The sequence below is a fragment of the Rhinolophus ferrumequinum genome, chromosome 8, assembly GCF_004115265.2.
Source record: "Rhinolophus ferrumequinum isolate MPI-CBG mRhiFer1 chromosome 8, mRhiFer1_v1.p, whole genome shotgun sequence".
Classification (NCBI taxonomy): Eukaryota; Metazoa; Chordata; class Mammalia; order Chiroptera; family Rhinolophidae; genus Rhinolophus; species Rhinolophus ferrumequinum.
In genome coordinates this window covers 11,036,709-11,051,099 of record NC_046291.1, presented here as the reverse complement: position 1 = coordinate 11,051,099, position 14,391 = coordinate 11,036,709, and positions in this window count along the sequence as shown.

Below are 14,391 nucleotides of genomic sequence, written 5' to 3'. Positions count from 1 at the left end.
CAGAGTTGTACAAACCTGTGACAGAGCAAAGGATGCAATAAAACCTAAGTAAATTAAATTAAAAAAAATGATAAGCCCCTCATAGGAAAGAAGAGACTCATAGCCATCCTCATTTATGAGAGAGGGAAGAATTCATCAACAGGAAGGATAAAATAGTCAAACTTTTAACCGTAAACAAACTTAATTGCTGCTTATGGGCTGGGGTGACAGATTAGAATTTGAGAAGCCCCACACTCATTGATGTTCTAATTGCTCCCAAGGATTTTCAACTGTAGGGGCCAGTATGCCAGACATTGGGGGTAATGTTGAACAAATGAAACAAAACTCCTTGCAGTGCATGAGGCCTCCCCCAAGTGCAACACAATAGTTGTCTAAATAGGAATGAAGGAGAGAGCCAGAGAGGTGAAAATAACCTATTTGATATATTCTAGACCCTCAATTACTTAGGGCTAGGGGAAGGAGAATATTGTTTAGATAAATCAATGTGAAGTACTCTGATATTCACCTACCAAAAGCTAGAAAATGGTGCAGGAGAGCTGAGAAAAACATCTCTGAGGAACTGTGAGCATCTACAGATCATAAGGTGGTCTGCTTATTAAGGCGTGGAGCAAAATATTAGGGGGGGGGAAATTGGAGAGGAAAGAGAACTCTCCAATGATCCCCAAAACAGATTTCCTGGCTGTAATCACACAGAGCTCTCTAGGATCTTGTCAGTATTGATACATCAAGTTTTGCTAAAAAGTAGATCCTGACCCTGCCCACAAACATTTGAATCTAATGATGAACAGAATCAAACTAAAGCTACAACGAATTCCTCACCCAGCTGAAATAATCACTCCCTTGTTTTAGTGTCCTGATTGGAGAAAAAGTGTGATCTTTTCTGAAAGTAAATGTTTTGACATGCAATAAAATATTAAAAGACAACAAAATGTGAAATAGTCAACAAAAGAAGATCCAGAGATTACTCATGTGTTGGAATTATCAGAAAGAAACTATAAAATAGCTATCATAAAAATATGAAATGATGTAGTGGAAAAAATGGACAGTATTCATGAAAAGATAAGAAAATCAAATGGAAATGGTAGAAATGGAAAACACAAAATCAAAAATAAAGTATAAATTAGGTAGTTTTGGCATCAGATTGTCCATGACACAGGAAAGGATCAGTGAACATGAAGATTGGTTAATAGAAACCATTCAACTGAAACCCAAGAGGACAGAGAATTAAAAATTGTGGTAATTTCAGAACGTGTCCATAAATTCTTTGATACTCTCCCATCAACAGGAGGCTTTGGTGTTTCCTTGACAAACGGAATGCGGTTAAAGTTATACTTTTGAGATTTGTGAGAGTAGCTTAAAGAAGGCTATGACACTTCTGTTATTCTCTCCAAGGATTCTAACTCTTGGAATCCAGCACCGTGCTGTGAGAAAGCTCAGGACAAATGGAGACGACACAGGTAGGTGTTTGGCTACCAGTCTCCACTGAAGCCCCAGCTGACAACAAGTTTCAACCAGCAGGCACATGAGTGAGAAAGTATTTGAGATAAGTCTAGCTGATGCCATTGTCTGATTTAAATCAAATGAGAAATACAGAGTGAGAACCAACTAGCTGACCCCCGTCAATGACAAGTCCATATGAGATAACAATACATGTTTATTTTTCACTCCACTAAATTTGGGATTGTTTGATACACAGTATTAGGTACCTGGAACATAAGTAGAGTGAGATCTATAAATAAACACTAAACAATTTAATGTGTCTTATAAATGGGTCTCAGAAGAAAAGGAGAGAGAGAGAATAAGGAAAATGGCTAAAAGAGATCAATCGAGAAATAAATTTTAAAAAATACAGCAAACTCAAAGAAAGAGAAATACAAAGAAAACACACCTGTATGAGTGTATTTGTGTGTGTGAGTTGTGTGTGTGTGTGTGGGGGGGGTTTATGTGTACACGTGTATAGGACTTATAAAACAAAAATTTTAAAACACATTGTCATGCAGGGTGTCATGCGCGGTCTCAACTCCCGCTTGCCGCACAAGAACGCAGGATATGTGGCGAGGCCAAAAAGGAACACCACGGAGCCATAGATAGGGGAGTCATACCACTATATTCTCGCTGGCGGCTGGGTTGGAGACACAGGTAGCAGGAGCCACACGATCCACAATCTGCCATCTGCTTCTCTGCCAACCAACCTCACTTGCTAACTGCAATCCGCGCTTGCTAGCCCAGCCACGGCAGTTATATCAGTGGCCAATGGCTGGTTACAGCTGATGGCCATCTACTACCCGAGCCAGCACCTTTCCACATGAGACCAAGAGCCTAGAAACTGCTCTCTGGGACTTCGTCCCCACAATCCACCCCTACTGGGTCTCGCCTTACAATCTACATGACAAGCGTTTTCCACGAGGGGCTCTGTGTCAGGAACCCAGCTCACGAGAAAAAGTGTCAGTCCAGTTCAAGTAATGTCCCGGGGGTATCCCTAGATGTCCACCTACTTTCTGGGCACAATCAAGGTTTCTAAGGGTACTGCCAGCCTTTCTGGACACAGCCAGACTTCCTGGGCACAGCTAGGGTTCTCAGGGCACTGTGCTGGAACAATAGTGGCTCACAGCCAAGGTGCTTACATATTCTCCCTGGCTGCCGGGCGAGACACAGGAAGGAAACATCCACCAGTTCCCCTACATGGTGGTACATTCCCAAGCAAACGGTCAAGCGATCCATCACACATCAGGGATGGAAGGCAATTCCCCGTAGTCCAGTCATTTGCCAGGGTTGTTCGTTGGCCTCACAATGTGTGCCCTCCCCACAAGGCGGGGGCTCTAAGTCCTCCCCAACCTGAGGGTGAGGGACGACCTTGACTTCACCCATATTCTCTACCAAGGACTCACAAGCGTTTCTTCCTGAGACTACAAGTCCCACATCTGGGCTGCCTCAGCAAGCACTGCCCAGCAACAACCTTCGCTTTCTCTGGCCTATGCTGGTTGGAGAACCATCCACATCTTCCCACCCTTCCACGGGGGTCCGATTTTGAGAACAGTGGCCACTGGGCACCACATGCTGTGTGGGGACCACATGTCCTCCTGCCCAGAGTCAAGCATCATTCTTACCTGTCCGGAATCTTGCTTGCCACGCCAGGTATCCGTGTGGGTGGTGGCCCTGGTGTAAGATGATCACAACTCCAGGAGCCTATGGCAGCAGTGGACCACCAAAAAGCAGGCGACGCCTGATATGGCCAACAGGGTGGCGTGCCATCTGGAGGCTCAAGAGGACCACCAATTCACCGAGGGGTCACGTTTCTCCCAGGCAGACCGCGTTTCCTGCTTCTGGTGCTGCTCCTCACTGGCCTCCCGAGACTGACTGTTCATACGCACAAACTGTTCCACTGCCTTTCGGAGAGTTTTGGCTGGCGCCATACACTGCTTGCTGCGCCATGTCATGCAGGGTGCTATGCGGGGTCTCAGCTCCTGCTCCCCACATAAGAACGCAGGACATGTGAGGCCAAAAAGAAACACCCACGGAGCCATAGATAGGGGAGTCCTACCACTATTTTCTCGCTGGCGGCTGCGTTGGAGACACAGGAAGCAGGAGCCACACGATCCACAATCTGTCGTCTGCTTCTCAGCCAGCCAACCCCACTTGCTAACTGCAATCAGCGCTTGCTAGCTCAGCCACGGCAGTTATATCAGTGGTCAATTGCTAACTGGTCACAGCTGATGACCATCTACTACCCGAGCCAGCACCTTTCCATGTGAGGCCGAGAGCCTGGAAACTGCTCTCTGGGACTCTGTCCCCACACACATAGTAATTTAAACCAAACAGAAAAAATTCCTATTGTTGGTATAAACTTTGAATTGTTAGTGCTTTCCCCAGAATATTCTGAACTATCTTTAGAATTAAAAATACATATTTTTTTGTACAAGTAATTCTATTTAGGGATTTTATTTGACAGATTAAAAAGTACCAGACCTGGGAACACAGGAAACAAGAGTAACAAAGTGACTGTGGAACAACAACAACAACAAAATGTCCTTCAATAGGAAAGCAATTTAAAACATTAAATTGTGAGACATACATATCCTGGGTGTTCTGTAGCTATGAACAATAATGACATTAGAACTGTATACCCATTGCAATGTGGAGAAGTGGTAATATCAACTCAACTGAATGAAAGCAATAAGGTGGTTGTTGTCTGTAATCAATACACACAACTAGAAGACACTTAACTTTTTAGTATGACTAGATCTTGGTAATTCTAACAATATCATTAATAATACAATTCTCTCCACCAGTCAAGAATCCCTCTCACCACTCCCCTCCCCTTGGTATCCCATTATGTGTCAGTTAAGTTGAAAAGATTCCCACGAGGTGCCATTGAGTGGCAAAAGAAAAATGCAAATTGTGTGCATCATATTATTTTATTTTTAATGACCAAACTCCTGTATCTATATGCATATTTATGTGAACATATATATCAGATATAATGCATATGGTACATGCATATTCATGTATATGATTAAAATGATTATCTGAGCATGAGGAAAAAGGTGGAAAGTTACTAGATGGTTAACATGGGCTCTGGGGCTAGTGAAGAGGAAAGAGAAAGAAATACAGAAAAGATAAGCATAAATGCTGTTAAATACTGCATTAAAAATGTATGTATGATTTTATTATATGCGTACATTCATATATATGGGTGAAAATAAGAAATCATTTTTAATAATTTCAAAATCAAACAAAAATTTAAACATTTAGTACTCTTTAACTGAAAATGTGGGATCCGGATTTCAGAAGACGTAAGGATCTGAAACTCCATGTAAAAAGATGGGCTAAAAAAACCAGGTTTGGAAGAGAGTCAATAAACCCACATCCAAACCCTAAAATCCAAGATTTACTCCACTGAGAGGTTCTAATCATTGCTTAAATTGCCAAGTTTAGTACGATATGAACATATAAATATTATAGTCACCCATCATTCCAGTGCAAATTAGTATTCAGGATGAAGACTAACTTATAAAATACTGTTTTCTTTAAAATGAACATAGTCAAATGGTTAGCAGAGAGTTTCAATATTTTTTTTTAATTAAAGTTTATTGGGGTGACAATGGTTAGTAAAGTTACATAGGTTTCAAGTGTACAATTCTGTAATATAGCTTAATTTTGACTTCATTATTTCCTACATTTGACTGCTTGTTTAGTTATCTAAGAAACTGTGGCACAAATGACTTAAAATTTTATTGTAATCTTATAAACATGAAAGCAAAGCCTCCACTTGTTGTAAGAAAGCAGAGCTGGGTGAGGGTTGGGGGTGATGGTTTGTACCTGACACAAGCAAACATTTTAATTGTATCTAATCAGAAACAGATTTGGGGTTAAATTCCAGTGTCAAATCCAGCAGTCTGCACTGAGGAATCTGCACAGAGGCATGATGGATGTCTCCATTAGTCATTCAGGCTGCTTTGTTCATGTCACTGTGACCTTGCAGAGAACACAGTGTCCTTAGAGACTTTAAAATCATGATCTAGGTGAACCTCATAAAGTACGTTAGGCTATAATTCTACCCCATGTAAAAGACTGTGAATTTACTGAAAGATATTTAAAAGTATTTTTTTTTGTAATCTAAATTAATTAAAGTATATTAGCGTTCAGGGACTCACCTGCTTGTATTAAAGTCACTAGATTGATAGCAACTTATAAATAAACAGGAACAGTTCAATATTTTAAAATAATTCTTTTAATTTAGACAGCAAGACAATACAAAGAGTCAAACAGAGTGTTGCCACATAAGATTTTTTATTACTAGGCCGACATTAGTCACTAGATAGTGTTGAATTTTTCCTACAAAGAAAAATAAATATCATTTTTCATAAAGAGCTTCACTTGCACTCTCTCCAATTAACGAATGGCTATGAAATAGGTTATCGTCTTTCATTCAAAAAATAAGTATTGAGTTAGATAAACATTTTATTCTAAGTTTCGGATGCTTGCTGATAATAGATCGACTAACAAAACATAAGCCTGTTCTCAAAACATTTACAGACTCAACTAGAATACAATGTGAAAGGCAGCAAATTTATGTTACTAGAAGGAATCATGCAAGCATAGAAAATTATAAATAGCATAATTTTGGGTTAGATTATTTATGTATTTTTGTCTTAGCAGTTCCAAGATTAGGATCATGGCCACACATTGCTCTAATTAAGTATTTAAAATCCAAGCCATAGGACCACTTACAAGGTTTTGGAGATTATCAAGCTGCCAAAACTGTATGAGTGAGGCAAGAGTGAGATCATATTTTTATTCCAAATTCTACATCATAACAAATAGAAATACATCAAGTCCACTTTGTTTTCAGAGAAACGAAACTTAAATTTCTCAGACATGGAAGTATGATTAGGAATTTGAATCTGTTCTCTTTGGAATAGACTCCATTTTGGAGTCTAATTTCTTGCACATATATGAAAATGGATCATTCAACACTAGCGAACATCCTGACAGGTACCCTTCTCTCCAATGCTCTGAAATTAGATGATGAAGAATAAAGACAATTCAATATTTCCTCAGATTGTAGGCAAATAGCCTGTAAGTTCCAATGACTATTTGACAAAGAATTTGGCTTGTAGTTTTTCTAAGCAAGCTGCACACGTAAACTAGGTATTGTATTTGGAAGCATAGACTTTTCAATTCAGCACATAAATACAGAATACAGTCTCTACTACAGTACAAGTGTATACTCTACTGATAAAGTAAGGCTTCAGTAAGTTTCAACTCTAGAGTATGATGGACTATATGGCACACCTATTTACTATTATCAATTTGTGAATAGATTAGTTTATTACCTGAATGAGTCATCTGTATTCTGTACTTATGTGCTGAATTGAAAAGTCTATACTTCCAAATACAACACCTAGTTTACATGTGATAGATGCTCAAGAAACAGTTTCATTAAAAAGTTTTCCAAGTAGACTTTAATTTTATTTGGCAACTGGTTCAATTCTTGTAGGTTTTCAGTACACAGATATGGGAAACACTGTGTGCGATAAGATTAAATAATCAGAACAATCTTGGTTAAATAATGGACTCTATTGGGCTAGTCTAAACTGCCTGAAGATCAGAAAGCAATGAAATGGTAAATTGAGTAGTTAAAATAAGTCCGACAAGCATCCAGAGCTGCATTAATACTTCCCCCCATTGTATGCAGAGCTGAAGGACTACCAGTAACGTGCCCACCAGCTCAACCAGCCAATGGGCTACAAATAGCTCAGCTCACCATACTCTCTTCCCTGACAGTTGAATCTTGCCCTAAGCAACTCAGAGATGAAGATAAATGGGTGAAATTGATTCTTCTCAAAATTGAAGACCTTAAGAGATTAGCTATTAATATCTGCTACCTGATCTTGGGTAAGATCCAAGCTCTTGTCCTTCCTGAGGCCCAATTGATTTTTAGCTATCCCTTTGATTCTGAGCGCCTTCTTCGTATCTTTTTAATAAGTTTCTTTTTGAAAAATAATTTAGCTAAGAGTTTCTGTTGTGTTCATATTTAAAAAAAATAGCAATAAATATCATATGCATCAGCAGGGTATTTTTTAATTGTATCTTTGGCCTCAACAGCAGGTGGAGATTAAATTGTTAAGATTTATAAGTCAATAAGTCACCCGGGAAATAAAGTGTAAGAGAGCTAGAATGATCCTTTTATCAAAAAACAAACAAGTATGGCTAAGGCTTGTGGTCCTAAGATGCATCTGAAGTAGGTAGCTGTTCAAAGCATTCGATGTGGGATAAACCACTGATGTGTTTGCTCCTCGTCCATCTACCAGTTCCCAGGAGCTGAGAGAATATCTCACCCCATCACTTACCTAAGAAACACTCTTAAGTATGCCCTGACAGTAGAGGAAGTAAAGATATGCAGTCAGTGGTTCACTAAGATTGATGGCAAGGTCTGAACTGATATAACCTACCCTGCTGATTTTATGGAGGTCATCAGTATTGACAAGACCGGAGAGAATTTTCATCTAATCTACGACACCACACATTACTTTGCCGTTCATCGTCTTACACTTGAAAAGGCCAAGTACAAGTTGTGCATCGTGGAAAAGATCATTGTGGGTACGAAGGAATCCCTCATCTGGTGAATGGTGTTACTCACACCATCTGCTACCCTGACCCCTCGTCAAGGTGAACATCATTCAGATTGATTTGGAGACTGACAAGGTTACTGATTTCATCAAGTCTGCTACTGGTAACTTGTGTATGGTTATTGGAGCTGCTGACCTGGGAAGAATTAGTGTGTTCACCAACACAGAGACACATCCTGGTTCTTTTGATGTGGTTTGTGTGAAAGATGCCAACAGCAACAGCTTTCACCCTGCTCGCCAATATTTTTGTTGTTGGTAAAGGCAATAAATCATGGAATTTTCTTCCCCTAGAAAAAGCTATTCTTCTCACTGCTGAAGAGAGAGACATAGTGTGGTGGCCAAACAAAGCATTGGGTGAAATGATTTCTAAGTGACTTGATCAGAAGGGTTTTTGTGCTTAATTAAAGATAATGCAGTGATTAAAAAACAAAGGGTGTCCAAGTAATGTAACATATGGCTATCATTCAAAGTGGCCCTTTGTCAGCCTCAGTGATAAAATTGCCAGTGAAAGAGACAGAAGAAATGCATACATTCGATGACTTACTTGCCATCACTTGCCATCTATCTATCTATCTATCATCTCTCTAATAAATTTAATTTTTTGTCTTGTGGCAAAATTGATTTTAAGTTTCGTTGATCTTTCAAAGGTTTAAAGTTCACAAGGCGATCTTGTTCAAATATAAATATTTTGAGCTATGGAAAACAAGAAAGGCGTATTCTTAGAAGGTCTTGGGGGCAAACTCCAAGCAGATTTTTCTAAGTGCAAAAATCTCTGGGCCTTGTATTCTATTTTAAAAATTAATATAGATTTTTGTACTCAGCTCTATAACATATCCATGGTTGGGTTTTGCTGTTGTTGTTTGCTCTTCCCATTTCTACATGACTTTGGGCAACGTTCACACTCCAGAATACATATATTGTTTATCCAGTGGCATTGAATAGAACTAGCTCATTACCATGTTCTACAGGGGACACTAAAAATATGTTTATGAAGCAAGTCTCAATGTTGCCACTGATGACAACGTTTACGTGTTTGCCTTTTGAGATAGATCATTCCCATTATCATTCTGTCATCATCAGTGGTGCCACTGTCATATTTGTCACACTTTCAGCACATATACATACTTCATTATATACATATACATATATCCACTAGAGATCAACCTGTTGTAAACAAGTGATATATGTGAGCTTATTTATTTGTTAAAGAATTAAAGAGCTATCTATTGAGGGAGGATATAACTGGAATTCGAGAACCTATTCTGGAATGACGTTGGCTCAGGAAAATGAGATCAGACCTCCTCCATAACTTAACAATGCTACAAGCTCTGTCCACATCCATATCCATTTCCTTATCAGCTCAACAGAGCTATCTGGTGACAATATGTGCCACTTTTGCTTTGTACCTGCCATCTTTCCCACCACTGGTATAGAACACCATTCTAACCCATGATATTTATCTGTTGGCCTATTGAGAACAGACCTGGAGTTGGGACCCTAGCACCTACATATCAAGGTCTGGTCAAGATCTGAAGATATCTCTAAAGACGAATAAAGAACAAAAATCCTTCCACATGGGATGTGGCCTGATGTTGACAAGGCACCAAAAAATATTGCAGTGGAGAATGAATTTGATTTCTTTGTATGTAAGCTGCTGCCGCTGCTTCTTCTTCTTTCTCCTCTTCCTCCTTCTTCTTTCAGTCCTCCCGCTTCTCCCTATCTTCCTCCTCTTCATCTCCTCTCCTTCTTTTCTTTCTCCTTCTAAGTAATTACCGGAAGGCTATTTCCATGGCCTGCCTCCCAGCAGGCACAAAGGGCAAAATAAAAACAGTAAAAACTCATTTTGTCACAGTCAGACTGAACTCTGTTGCAACTTAACTTATCCCAGGACCCTAAAGGTCAACAGTTCCTGAAAACAAACAAACAAACAAACTGGTGTTGGCATCTACTAATGTACATTTTGTATGGTACATTGTGACAGAAATATGATGTTTTCATTTCTATAGTTCCAGGCCAAAACTCACGTATGAGTATTTCAAATTTGATGTCTTCAAACTGAGTTTGTACTGGATTTTTCCCACAATCAGTAAATGCTGTACAAGTTTTATTTTCTTTCCTTGGTCAATGATCACATCATCTCCACAATCTTTTAACCCCTGGTAGCTGCCTAGACCTTTGTTCCCTCATCCTCCTACTACATCTGAACATTCTTAATCTTTTTATTCTTTCCCTACAATTCTCTCTTCAATTCCACCCCATCTAAGCTCCATCCACTCCCTACCTTCTCCAATAAGGCCATTTCTAGATGGGACTACTGAAATGGCTTTCAAAGTGGTTTTCTTGGTCTTAGGTTTTATCACTCTCCAAACTGTTTTTCATTCTGCTCCCAGAACAGAACTGAGATAAATATAATTTCTACAAAATTATCACAACTACCCATCTCTTAAAAAATGAAATTTGTGCTTTTTAATGATGCAATGATCAATTCTTTGTCCATCTCTGCAGCCTCACTTGGAGATTCCCTTTCAGTGTCCTGATTCCAAGCCACACTCAACCACTTTTAGTTCCAAGAATATGGACTTATTGAGGTTTAAATGCTCATGAGAGGTGGGAACTGGAGCTGTAGTTTAGAGCTCTTATTTACACAGGAATGCCTTATGCAAATTAAGCACCCAACACTCTAACCTCTGATCATATATCATACTTTCCCACCTGGATACCTACCAGCTGTTCCTTAGATGTGCTCCTAGAATGTTCTCCTTTCAGATACCTACTCACCTTTCAACATTCATCATATGCCACCTTTGAACTTACCCAAGAATGTGACGCATTTTTTCCCCTTTTCACCATAGCTTATTCGTATTTCTATTTTATAGTCTCCTGTCCCTTCCTTGCATTGTGATACTTTATATATCAGTCAAATATACAACCTAGTGAGGCCATTGAGGACTGAAATATTTTCCTATTCATCTTTATTTACAGAACAAATATCACCTTCTGCAAAATAAAATATGGTTCATAAATAAATAAAAGAATTGAAGTTCAAGGGGGATGGATGTTGTTTATATGGAGGACGTTGTGATGTGAATGGATGAATCTGTAGAGATTAGAACTATTTATGCACTGTAATATCTTCAAACTTTCTATCAAAGATCTTAAATATACATATATCTTGATGTTTGACAAGAGAGAAGCAACTTTAATAATACTGGGGATTTGAGGACCCTGAAAAATCAAATTTTCATCCACAAAAATCGTGTTATAGCAGGGTTGTTTTTCTTGAGGTAAGAATTCCATCCTAGCTCTTCTACATTCTAGTATACTAAAACCCAGACTAATATGCTTTAATCTTAGATCATTTAACTTTTCTCAGAATCCTCCAAGGGGGTTCCACCTTAGTGTAAAATCCAAAGTTTTCATCAGGTACTTGTTACTCTAATTCTTCACACGGATATTTGTAGCAGTTCTCTTCACATGTTTTCAATGAGTGAATGGATAAACAAGATGTGATGCATCCATACAATGGAATATTATAAAACAATAAAAAGAAATGAGCTACTAGGACATACAAGAACATTAATGAATCTAAAAGCATACTGCTAAGCTAAAGCAATCAGTCTGAAAGACCTGTGTATCATATGATTCCATTTATAAGACATTCTGGATAAGGTGAAACTAGAGAAATGATAAAAATATCAGTGGTTGCCAGTGATTTGAGGACTAGAGAGTAGAATAGGTGAGGAACAGGGGACTTTTTAGGACAGTGAAACTATTCTGTTTGACACCATATTGATCAGTTCATAACACTAGGCTTTTGCAAAAACTCACAGAACTTGAAAGGAAAAATAATGAATCTTAATGTATGCATATTTAAAACACCATTTAGAAGGTTGGGGGACTTCCAGGATGGAGCTCAGACTGTGACAAAAATATGGAACTCCATTACAAGTGCATGAAATAATTTCTCTGAAGAGATTTGGGGAAAAGAGGACTAAGTAATTTTGGAAATAAACAGAAACTGGAAAACAAAGACAAAGGGAACTGTATATAAGGACTGAACTTTATTTGGTAAATTGTTTCCCGTGAAGGTATCCGTTAATTTTGAAACCACTATATATGCATACTGAAACTGAACAATTAACCAAATAGATATAAAATGGTGGGAGTAAAGTTTCTCATGTTGTGTCGTGAGATTACAGATGAGCAAAGGGAAGAAGAAGTAACAATGAGCCATGTAGTAATTGATTAGAGTTGGAGATAATCAGTATAAACACATGTTTAGCTTAATAAAAATAAAGACTTATACATAGAGAAATAGTTACAGAAGTGCGTAAGAACATGGATTAGTACACACTCGTATATTTCCTCGCTTTTTCAGCTAAGAGGGCCTAAAAGCAACTATATCCCAGTAACAATGAGTACATCTAGTAGTCATATCTTTGTTTCAAATATTATTCTCCAACAAAAGGAACCAGGGACCCTACGAAAAATGGCTGATTCCATGGCTGAGTTAAGAATCTACAAGATGAGCATAGAGCATGTTGCAATACTAAAAAGTGGGAAGTGCCCCCCCAAAAAAAAATTAAATGGGGATATGTCAAAGGGACACAGGAGCCAATAAAAAGAGCCTCCAATGGCAAAGCTAGAATGATTTTAGCAGAAAAAATAAATAGTGTTGGTTTATAACCAATGCAAAAATAAATAGCCATGAGTCTAGACTGATTATTTAATTATAGAGTGAGGATAATTAATGGGAAAAGTTAAACAAATGTTCCATGCAGAAGTATCGTAAATAATTTATGTAGATACTCTGCCCTCAAGGACTCCCCCCACCTGCCCCCACACACACACATACACACTTATTCCCTACTTCTTAAGTGTGGGCTTCACATAGTGACGTCCTTCTAAAGAGTACAGTATGGCAAGGAGATAAAAGAGTAACTTTACAGTAGAGAAATCTGACAAAGTCTACCTCAGTCAGGAGGTCAGGTATACCTCAACAGTGATAAGTCAAGTTGATAGTATGTATCCTTGATGTGCCATGAGAATGATACTTTATAGTTGTGGTCTTATTCCCCAAAACACTGCAGCATAATCATTAGAACAACAGCAGATAAATGCCCCTCCCCCCCAATCAAGGGACATTCTAAAAAATATCTCATTCGTAGTCCTCAAAACCATCAAGGTCACCAAACAGAAGGAAAGTCCTAAAAACTGTCCCAATGAAGGGAAGCATAAGACGACATAACTTAATGACTAAATGCAATGGGGTATCCTGGGTGGGCTTCTGTAACAGAAAAGGGATATAAGGTAAACACTGGGGAAATCTGAATAAAGTATGGACTTTAGTGAATAATAACGTATTAATATTCACTCATTACTTGTGACCAATGTCTAATACTAATGTAGTATATTAGTAACAGGGAAAACTGGGTGAGCAGTATGGGAGAACTCTGTACTATCTTTGCATGTTTTTTTGTAAATCTAAAACTACTCTTTAAAAATGTTATTTTAAAAAATTAACATACATTTCCTAAAACCTTAAATACATGAGGCTAAAAAAAAAAGTGTGGATGTGTCTGTGGGCTGCTGGGATATAATTAGGAGCACATGTGTTTACATAATAATTAAGAATCTCATCTTTTATCTTTGCATTGTATTTGCGTATTTTTTTCCATCAACATGTGACTTAGAACTCCCTGTTCTCTTAACCAACTTACTTGCTTATGCAGTTTGCAGTCATCTTCAACTTGTAATTACTAATGGAAAAGTAAACTGAAGTGCCTAAGCCAAGGATTTCTAGGAGGAAAGGAGAGAGAAATGGAAATGAAAAACTGGAAGTCTATAAATGTTAAGATACCAAAGTGTAATCAATGTCCTAGACGGTAATCGATTTCCAAGGTGAATAAAATTTCCTAGGTGATAAAATTTGGAAATTAAACTCTTCAAAATTTAAATTTTACTGCTTAATGTTATAAATATTATTAGAAAAGGAATTAAAGAAGTAGTGATATTATTAACCATATTAGATCAGCACACTGAAAACTGTCTTCAACTCTGTTCTCAGTATCATGCTGTGAGAACACCATATTTGTGAAATGATTCTTAATCAGAACAACCCTGATTTGACATTTTAGGGGAAAAAAGACTATTTTATGTTAGTAGTAATCTAAGATAGATGTACTGTAAGAAAGTGCACTGTGCATCAATTTGTAAATTTTAATTATATACTCATAGATCAGAAGCAATATGATAAAAG